This window comes from Saccostrea cucullata, unplaced genomic scaffold, assembly GCF_032062105.1.
Source record: "Saccostrea cucullata isolate Sc308-1 unplaced genomic scaffold, CSIRO_AGI_Scuc_v1 ctg617, whole genome shotgun sequence".
Taxonomy (NCBI): domain Eukaryota; kingdom Metazoa; phylum Mollusca; class Bivalvia; order Ostreida; family Ostreidae; genus Saccostrea; species Saccostrea cuccullata.
Window position 1 is genome coordinate 289260 of NW_026932360.1, and position 10819 is coordinate 300078.

Below are 10819 nucleotides of genomic sequence, written 5' to 3' on the forward strand. Positions count from 1 at the left end.
CAGTGAACCAACACAATTTATCTATATACAGATAGATTGAATTGTACACATTCAAATGCCCAACAGTTTAAAAGATGCTGCAATAAAACAAGCTAATTCAGAGAATTTGTGTCCCCTGCTTAGGGAAAAAGTAAACCAGTATACTGAAGCAAATAAAATATGCCAATATGGATATAAAGATTTGATTGCTTATTCTTTATTATGTGTATAGAAGATTCTTTTTTAATATATGAAATATTTATCACGTACACTGCAATGATGATTTTATTAGTTTGTACAAGCCAGACCTCATAAATTTTTCATTTCACATGCTGAATACTATCATAGTAAAAAAAAGTATTTCGGAAAAAAAAGAAAATGGATCATCCGGGATTCGAACCTGGGACCTCTCACATGGGAAGCGAGAAACATACCACTTGACCACGGAACCGCCTGAGAAGGTGAAAATTTATACAAACATGAAGTCACATAAATGTATACATATATTCACGTTCGATATTGTCAAAATTTTACACAATCCATGGTGTCTAATTGGTGTCTAGCCTTTATTAAACAGTTCTAATAGATGTAATAAGAATATAAAGTCCGCAGAGAACCTGTTTTATACGTAATAACTCTCCTCATGCCCCTCTGCTAAAAATAGTGACATGTAATACAATAGATACTAATAAAACAAACAGAGCGGGACACTTTGAGAGAAGTGAGAGAGGTCCTAGGGAGTTTTGGTATAAAATTACATTGTAAAAGTTCAAAAATCTTCTTGAAATATCACCTGGAAACGATAGTGTTACACACAGACAGAATGTATAAATTTACGACCTTGAACTTTGACCTTTTGACCTCAAAATCAATAGGGGTCTTCATTAGGCCACAAGAAGTTGTTATGTAAATTTTCATTGCAAAAGCTCAAAGGGTTCTTGAAATATCGCGCAGAAACAAAAGTGTTATAACAGACAGAATTTGCGAATTTATGACCTTGACCTTTAACCTTTTGACCTCAAAATCAATAGGGTTCTTCCTTTCGTCCATAGGGAGTTGCTATGCAAAATTTCATTGCGAAAGCTCAAAGGGTTCTCGAGATATCGTGTGAAAACGAAAGCGTTACAGACAGACAGAAAGACAGACGGACGGACGGACAGACCCAAATTAATATCCCCTACTTTTCAAGCGGGGGAAAAAAGTAGCTGCAGAACTGTATAGCTAACTAAATTGAGAAAATTTAGACAGACAAACCAAGGAGCTAAAGACCCAAGCTTTGTAAAAATCTTCTGTTTATGGTGATCCTTTTTTGTTGCTCACTTAGAGTACCGTATAGCGGGTTATTTTAGCGGGGTGCTAATTTTGGCTTATTTTGGCGTTTTGATGATGATCCGCTAAAATTGTAATCGCTAAAATAGTCAGTTAACACTTAACTTAGTCTTCTAAGTGTTCAACTGCAAAGAAATGAAACCCTGTGTCCGCTAAAATAAATTGCGCCAAAATTATTGGCATACCTTTCAGCAGGCAAAACGCCAACTTTTACACCCGCCAAGAAAACCCGCTATACGGTATTATTTCTTTAATCTTATATTATCTGCATTCCTCTGTTTAATTTTTTTAAAATAAACTACTACATAATTAAAGTACACATCTCTATTGGGTCTTTTTGCATCATAAAAGATTCTTGGCTATCCTTTGTTCCTTTCTATCATTTGTATTTATTGGTCGTCTTCTTGCATGCTGATTAGTTGAGAATAAACATTTATGTGACAACGGGTAACTAGCTATTAAGCAGGATACTTGACAAACCGCCATGCAATCAAACTGCAATAGGAGCTTAGTAACTGACTTCTCCATATTGTCCATTTATAGTCCAATTCCAAGAAATCTAAAATTATACCTTTTCAACTCCCTACCGTCTCTTATAATATATAGACAATATACATACTCCTACCAAAAAAGAAATACATTTAATCGTTGATGTTAACCTGTAACTTTAGCTGGGACATAAATAATAACAGTTTATAGTTCAGGGACTGTATTGTAAAGTTTCTTTTTTTAATAAATTGTACAAACTTTGAGTCATAGATTTATACATGTACAATGTATTAACTATAAACTTATGACATTGTATTTTGTGTTTCTATGCCTTTTTGATTAACTTCCACCCGTCATCCAATCGCCTTTTAAAAGGTTGTCCAATAAGCAAGAAGAGCGAAAAGGGAGCAGTTAACTGAAACCTTTGATACCGTTACATCTATATTTCTGATACTTTTTATGCCCCTGTGATTAAATATTCATGGGTATATAGTCTTTGTCCTGTCTGTCTGTCTGATTGTCTGTTTTAATGATCTGTCGATCTGTCTGCAAAAACTTTAATCTTGTTCATAACTTTTGAGTGAGTAGGGCTATGGCTTTCATATTTCACAGGTATATTCCTTGTGACACGATCTTTCTTTTGGTTTGACCAAATCTGACCTCAAAACCTTGAAGTTTGACCAACTTTTACTAAGCTGTATAATATATAGTTAATTAATGGATACCATGCTTTAAAGTGGGGAAAAGCATGGTTCAATATAACAAATGCAAGACCTTTATAAATCACAATTACAGTTGAACTTCAGTATCTTAAAATATTCATTTATATAAGATTATTTTCATATATTCATTGGCTGAAAGGACGTCACGTGATATTCCTCCTTTTGCCATATCGACGCGAAAGCGCATCAGCGGAAAATGATATTGCATGACATGTCATTCGGTTGCACTGAAGTTACGTAGAACGTGACGTCATAATATAATGCCCTGTTCACACGGAGAGTTTAATTCGCAGTAAATTAATGCAAAGTAAACTAATGCGAATTAAAATAATGCGAATTAAATTGCGTTCACACGACAGCTAATTCGAAGCAAACTAATGCGAATTAAAATTTTACTTCTGCAGCCCGGCGTCAGCACGGCTATTATGACGTCATTTGCAGATCACGTCACCTTATGCAGAAGCAGATCCATTTGACGTAATGGCAAAATGTCTGTATGCACATTTTGATGATTAACAAATTTTTCCTTAGTTTTTCACTCAAAAATAGCACAAGTACCTATAGCTGACCACCGACAAGTGGCATTTGACTAAATTTTGCCATTACGCATGCGTCAGAATTTAATTCGAATTAGCTTCGCTTAGCGTTCACACGGAGCTAATGCGAAGTAATTTAATGCGCAGTAAACTAATTCGCATTAAATTCTCCGTGTGAACGCTAAGCAAAGCTAATTTGCAGTAAACTTACGTTTAATTCGAATTAAACTCTCCGTGTGAACAGGGCATAAGAAGCGTGAATTTAACCATTGTGACGTAATGACAGCCAAGTCCGTTCAGTTAGGACTGTGTCAGTGCATTCAAATTGAGCTATTATATAATATAACTATTATGGACTTAAGTGAATGGTCAATATGTGGTTATAAGGACTCATGGCAATTGATATTGACCTCAAACACAGAAAATGATAGCGACCTCGCAGGCTCGGTCGCTATGCACACCGAAGTCCATAATTGTATATTAATTGAACACTGATATCTCGAAAACAATCAATATGTTAAAGAACTTTTAGAGTGGTTCAAAAATCTGCTGAACCATTTAATTTTGAAGTATTTTAATCCTGATATCCTGAATCTTTCTCAATCCAACTGAGTTCAAGTAAATGAGTTTTGACTATACCTTTAACATCACAAATAATAAAAGTAAGTATACTTTTCGCATAAAATACTTTTTCTAGCTTTGATTAGAATTTTGCACTCATGCAATAGAATCCCTTAATTGTGATCAACAGAGAAAAAAAAAATAGATATTAATAAATTAGTAAAGTCCGATTAGTATATGTCTGAGCAATAGTTCAGTTAAACAACAATGAAGTAGACTTCTTATCAATTTTATCTATTTAATAGGGATTAGCCCGGATTACCTAATATCTCTACCCATTTTTTTACATAATATGTTACAAGTTTAGAGCAAGAAATTCAAAATCTAAGAAATCTTAGACATGGAGGACAGTTCTCATATGACATCACTTCCTGTGGTATTAATAGAATAAACTACAACAGGAACTAGAAAAGCTAACGTTCAGATAATCTGTATGTGACAGCTGCAACAGTTCTCATTTTTAACAGGAAAAGAGGGAGGAATGCATGGTGCAACAAGGAATAACAAGCTATAATTGGAAGGTGTTATAATGAAGCACATCAGCTGAATCTTGGATTTTAAGTTAGGGATAGTGAGGCACAATTTTTTTTAAAAAGTTAAATGATCTTAAAAAATTACAATTAAATATGAATGTCATGTGAAAACTCAAGACAAATAAGACCTTGAAGACTTCTTTGGGTGTGAAGATTATGTGAAATTGTGAACATTCAACCTTATGTTAAGGTCAGACGAGTCGTTCCTCAAAATCTGTTTTGTATATCTTTGTAAAGTATGAAAAATATTCAAAATTTTCATAGTAGTAGTAGAGTATACCAGGGCATCAACGATAATAGGAAACGTAGGATATTAATGAAGCCCATTTAAGCAAATTATCCAACATTTAAGAAATAAATAACAAGTTTATAAACTTCAATGGGAATTGAAGTGGGTCGGTCACGTGATCAAATCCTGTGAAGGCCGAAGGCCTTCTCAGAAGATTTGATCACGTACCGAATGCCACTTCAATTCCCATTGAAGTTTATAAACTTGTTATTTATTACTTATATATACATTTGAGACAGACAATTGAATATTTTCGAATTCAAATTATTGCACTAACCGTCCGTCGTAGATTTTGAAAAATGACGTAAGGTGTAAATCGGCTTGCATGGCGGTTACGCTTCGAATTCATTAGGCCTAGGCTAAGAAATCTATTTTGAAGGGAATATTTTGTGAAAGGCTACTTGTGATCAGTAATAGTGAACAGATTGTTGTCTGGGGATATTTTTATTCGTGAAAATTGATAATCGATGCTGAAAAGACACAAGAAACACGTCCGAAGTTTGATGATAAAAAGTTGGAGGAATTTCGGTCGCCAGAAAGGGATGGATGGATCCGATGGATTGAGAAACTTGTTCGAGCCAGTTAATTTGCAATTTGATCAAAAACATTCTACGATTTCATTAACTTAAGGCATACTTATCGTAAAACACTGATCAACACGGAGACACTGGCGACAGCTTTACATTGAACTACGAAAACGCCGAGGTGTTTGGCAGCTGTTCATGGCATGATTGCAATGATATTTTCCAACAGATTTACACATTTATCGTGAGTAGAATTTAAAGATAAAATAATAGTTTATTACAAAATTTAACCAAAGGTCTACCCAAAAAATAAGGATGAACGTTACAGACTGTGCAGCTGACAAAAGTGAAAAATGTAAACAAACGCACTATAGGCCTAGTTCTCTCTATGTACACAGGTTGAATCCATATAGCCAAAAAAACTGTATGAAATACTTGTTTACATTGTAAATAAAATAATTATCATACTTGCTTATTTTATTCATTTTTATACATGAAAAGCAAGTAGGCCTAGAGGTCATTTTATAATTTATTTACCGGTAGATATTATTGCGCCGTGTGATTAGGTCACGTATTGACCTCTGACCTCTGACAAACTTCATACAGAATTGAAGATATTTTCTCTCTGTATGTTTATATAATGGAGAGATACCACAAATGTATATATTAGTACTTACAGTTACATGCAGTTATCCCACATTAATACTTACAATTACTCAAATTAATAAAGCTTACTTTCTATACATTATAATCAAATAAAATTATACATGGCTTTATTATTCTAAAACAGATGCCGTTTGGTTATTTTTTTTATATTATCAAACTGAAAGTAATACAAATCTTTTCTGCCTTAATACTGCTATATATTCATTTCCTCATTTCTTAAGCTACAACAAGCTTCATGTATAATTTAAGAAATGACAATTTTCTTTTATTAAGTGTTTTCAGAGAAAAACACTCTATATTAAATATACAAAAACCCTTACTTCTTCCTCTCATCTCTACAGTTTGTATGAGATCAAACACCCAAACCATATAGTATATAATTTTGCATTGTAAAAGCTTTTTTTTTTTCTCCTGATTCATATATTACTTGCCCCCTAATACATCAACCTTACATAGGCCTATCTGTTAAATATATAGAGTAGACTAGATATTTATATACTTATTTCAGTATTACCACAATAAATATGTGTGCAAGGTCATCTTCCATGTAAATTATTAATAATGATACACAGGATTACAGAACTATAACATATGTATTAAAATGCTAAATATCTAAGAGCAATACTTGCATGTACCACCTTGTAGCTACAGAACTGTCACACTTAGTTTTAAAAAAATATATATATGTTGACTAAACGGAGAGCTACAGCGCCATCCATTGCAAAAAGTGTATATTTATTGAGCACAAAAAAGTTTGTGTTAATTTGTTTCCCGTGTTTTTCAAACTGTATCTCAATATTAATTACTAACCATGTGTTCCTAATATTTTCTTTTACTACATGTATTTCCACACCAAAATATTCCTTACAGCCGTTCTTAATTAAGTCCTCCCAGCCCTGAAATTGAAACCATTGAAAATTTCACTACATACATGTACTGCAATTTTAATTTGCAAGATAATTCAGTGCAATGCACTACATGCAGATGTCAACTAAAAGAGTACACTCAAAAGATGAGTAAGGTTAAAGGATTTTTCTTAAAGATCTATATTTATTTGAAATTCATTGAGGTAAAACTAGAAATATGTCCATGAGTGGTATAATGCAAGATGAAAATTTGCATTAGTGTTATAATGAAGTTTGATAAGAAAATCTTGAATAGCTCTTTAAAATTGAAAGTGAAATCTAAACAAGAGGCCCATGGGCCACATCTCTCACCTGAGCACTAAGGGTAGGAAAAAGTAGAAAATGGCTTTTTATTGTAAAGTTTAAATCCAAAAGTAGTCCCATAACCAATCATGGATTTGCTATTTTTTAGAAAATGATTTTTAAAGAATTTTCCTATATATATCTTTAAAAACTTTGGTCGGCCATTTTGGCCCCGCCCTAACCCTTGGGGTCATGATTTGAAAAAAATTGAATCTACACTACTTGAGCATGCTTCCATATAAATTAATGAATTATGGCTTTGTCATTCTTGAGAAGAAGATTTTTAAATAATTTTCCTATATATTTCTATGTTAAACTTTGGTCGGCCATTTATGCCCCGCCCTACCCCGGGGGTCATGATTTGAATAAACTTGTAGCGACACTACCTGAGCATGCTTCCATATAAATATGATGAATTATTGCTTTGTCATTCTTGAGAAGAAGATTTTTAAAGAATTTTCCTATATATTTCTATGTAAAACTTTGGTTGGCCATTTTGGCCCCGCCCTACCCCCGGGGGTCATGATTTGAACAAACTTGAATCTACACTACCTGAGGATGTTTCCCCATAAGTTTCATCTTTCCTGGCACAGTGGTTCTTGAGAAGAAGATTTTTTAAATATGCCACCAAATTTTCATTAATTCCCAATTATCTCCCCTTGAATGAGGGCGTGGCCCTTCATTTGAACAAAACTGCATCCCCTTCACCCAAGGATACTTTGTGGCAAGTTTGGTTGAAATTGGCCCAGCGGTTCTTGAGAAGAAGTCGAAAATGTGAAAAGTTTACAGACAGACGGACAGACAGACGGACGCCGGACAAAATGTGATCAGAAAAGCTCACTTGACCTTTCAGCTCAGGTGAGCTAAAAACATAATATAGATGATCATTTCTTACCAAATTAGGTAAATTTGAAAGTTCATTAACTTACCGGTACTATGAATCACTTAATTTACATGACACCTTATTTTGGCAAGAAAGACATTTACTCTTCATTTGCGAGACAAAATTTCACGGATTGTGGTTCTGCTGATCTATATACTGTAAATCACGTTTTATTCGCAAGAACTTAATTTAAGCGTAATTACGCAAGACAATGAGCTCGCGAAAATTTCATTCTGACATTTAAAAGTATTCCTTACGTTTATATAGAGGAAAAACAACAATTTGTGAAAATTAAGTCTTGCCAATACAGAGTCAATGACTATCTCGCGAAAAGAAGGTGTCGTGAAAATTTAGTGATCTACAGTATTCTTTAAGAAAACAAATATAAGCGATACTGATATTTTAGTGAGCACTCTTTCTCACATAAATACACAAAAATAAAGTTCTCACGAATAAAAAGTGATTTTCAGTACCTAAAAATATCTTATGAAATGGTTTCCCTAAAACTAAGCAAAATGCAAGTTAAAGACAAGTGAGGTCAAAGTCACAGGAAAGTGCAAGGTCAAAAGTTTTTTATATAGTTGAATAGCTCTCACTTATACGTATCAGAATATTAAGTTTGATCAAAAAATATCTTCAATGGTATCTTTCACACAGAGTTAAACACTAATTCTAATGCAATTGTTTTGTAAAACACGTATTGATTGGCTAATGCACTGATGTTTGAAGCAGTAAAACGAGCATTAATGAGCGTGAAAGCTTTTTCATTGTGACGTCATAATAGAGCGACGCAAAAACACAATGCTCCGTGACGTATTTCATGTAACAAAATTCAACAAAATAAGACATAAGCAACAAACAAAATGCATGGATTGCATTAGAATGGGAATAACTAATCTTCTAATTTGGTATTTGCGACTGTTAATGCTGATTTAACGGTCGCAAACATCCATTTTACCAGCTCCGCTTACGCATCGCCGGTAAAACTCAGTTTGCGACCTTTAAATCAGCATTAATGGTCGCAAATACCAAATTAGAAGATAGTTATTCCCTAATTTAAGTGAAGTCAAGGTCAAAAGAAAGGTCAATGTCAAAAAATGTTGTTCTTATCAATATTTATCAGGATAGGAAGTTTGATAAAAAATATCTTGTCAGAATAGACCCTTTTCCTATGACATATTTTGCCTAGGAGTTATTCCCCTTTGCCGCAATCTTGTAGGGCAACATTCCCAGCTCCCTTCATTATTCCAATCGGCAATCCTCGGCTGACTCTGCTACGCGCCACTCAAAGCTAGGATGTGATAGGTGGAGTAATACGCATCAAGCCTCGTCACTCATTTCATAATTCGCTCTGCTTAAAGTTTTTTGAAAAGGTTTCTTTATTTGTGTAATTCCTCATGTTAATTACAACCAAATGTTAGTAGTCTTTGAAAGCATGAACACCATGTTGGGCGTGCAAACAAAGTGACTCGGATTAGTAAAACATTTGAATGAAATTCAAATAGGATCACATGACTGACTCAGCAAGATGCCGGTAGAACACCTTTGATGTCCAAGGTTAGTGTGCGAGGTACGAGCCACCCAAGGAGCTCCGAGTGTCATTATTCAACCAAGTTCAACTTGTTATACTGGTTACTTAGGTAAAGATTAAACGCTATTTTTTTTATGAATATATGTTTGTTAAAGCCTCTACTAACTTTTAATTTTAAGATACTGTAAAAGCACAAATATTCGTGGGGGATTATATTTCGTTTATTTCGTTTTTAACAATATTCAAAGAAATTAAATCCCACACAAATTTTTATATGACTATATACTGATTCAGAATAGGTTTACTTTTAAAACAACAAAATTAAATGCCCACAAAACTATTTTTGATGACAAAATAACGAAATTTTATGCCCATGAAAATTTGTGCTTCTACAGTAGTATATCTTTTACATTTCTTGCATGCATGCTTGTTTAAAATTGGTTGCTCAAAGAGGTCAATTCACAATTTGCCCTACAAGATGGCGGCTAAAGAGAATAACTCCTTGGCAAAATATGTCATAGACAAAGGGTCTATAGACTTTTTGAAACTGAGCTTTGAACTGATCAAGCTAAACAATAAAGGGGATGTAAGGAACAGAAAACGGACATGAAACTCTAAAATGCCCTGGCCATTTTTATGGCGGGGCATAAAAATAATAATGAAAATGGATGTATATGACTCATTGAAGCTTACGTACAAGCTTACATTTTATATTAATAGACCCTTTCACGATAACTGTGATACTTCTCTTTTGCAGGGCAAAATGATAAATTGATAATATATTTTGGTGAAATATGACATAAAAGTAATTGTCTTACATACGTCATTTACAAAAACTTGGCCAAACATTATTAATTTGCCCTGCAAAAGAGAAGTACCACAGTTATCGTGAAGGGGCTAATTTGAATCTGATCGAAATATAAGTACTCTAACAAAGTATTAATACATGTATTCTTTTTCTAGAATCATGCACCTACTTAGAATTAATGAAACCTTTTTCTGTTTCCTTTTTCTGCAGGAATGGACCTTTCTTCTGGAAAATATAACCTGTCGACAAAACATTACGATTTTCATTCATTCCAATGTGTAAACATGGTAAAAAATAAACTTACTTTGGCCTAATATCATTTTTAAAATACGTTACCTAAAAATACCCAAACAGTAAGAACAAAAAAATGTGTATCAACAAAGTAAAGAAAAATATATTTGAATAACCTTTGAAACAATGGATTGTAAAAACAAAACTCCTTTTACCTCCTTTAATGAAAATTATCCTCTTCTGTTTTCTTGCGCTTTTTATATGTATATTCAAAAAGGCCGTTTTGGGGAAACCCTTACCAAGATATCTATTTTTAGGATGCCTACTTTCGCTTTCTATCTTCGCATATATTTTGCAATTTATCGCACAATTTCTCTGACGTCTTACATATCATGTTTTCATTACTAATTTTTCAAAGTTGCAGTCATAGTTCGACATTTTTAAGAGGAGGAAATAAAACATGAGCAATT

General features: G+C 33.5%; 1 protein-coding gene across 5 annotated transcripts in view; it reads right to left on the bottom strand.

The window, feature by feature from the left end:
- The window catches only part of LOC134234955 (uncharacterized), a 29134-nt gene extending 18315 nt beyond the window's left edge, over nt 1–10819 (bottom strand). The window contains exons 1-2 of one of the 5 annotated variants that reach the window (XM_062717037.1): nt 10649–10819; nt 10288–10343 (exon numbers count right to left, since the gene is read on the bottom strand). The gene's annotated coding sequence lies outside the window, so the exon portion shown is untranslated. Of the gene's footprint in view, nt 1–6498; nt 6520–10287; nt 10358–10564 lie in introns of those variants that run through there. The other 4 variants (XM_062717036.1, XM_062717035.1, XM_062717034.1 and 1 more) reach the window with 4 other exon arrangements.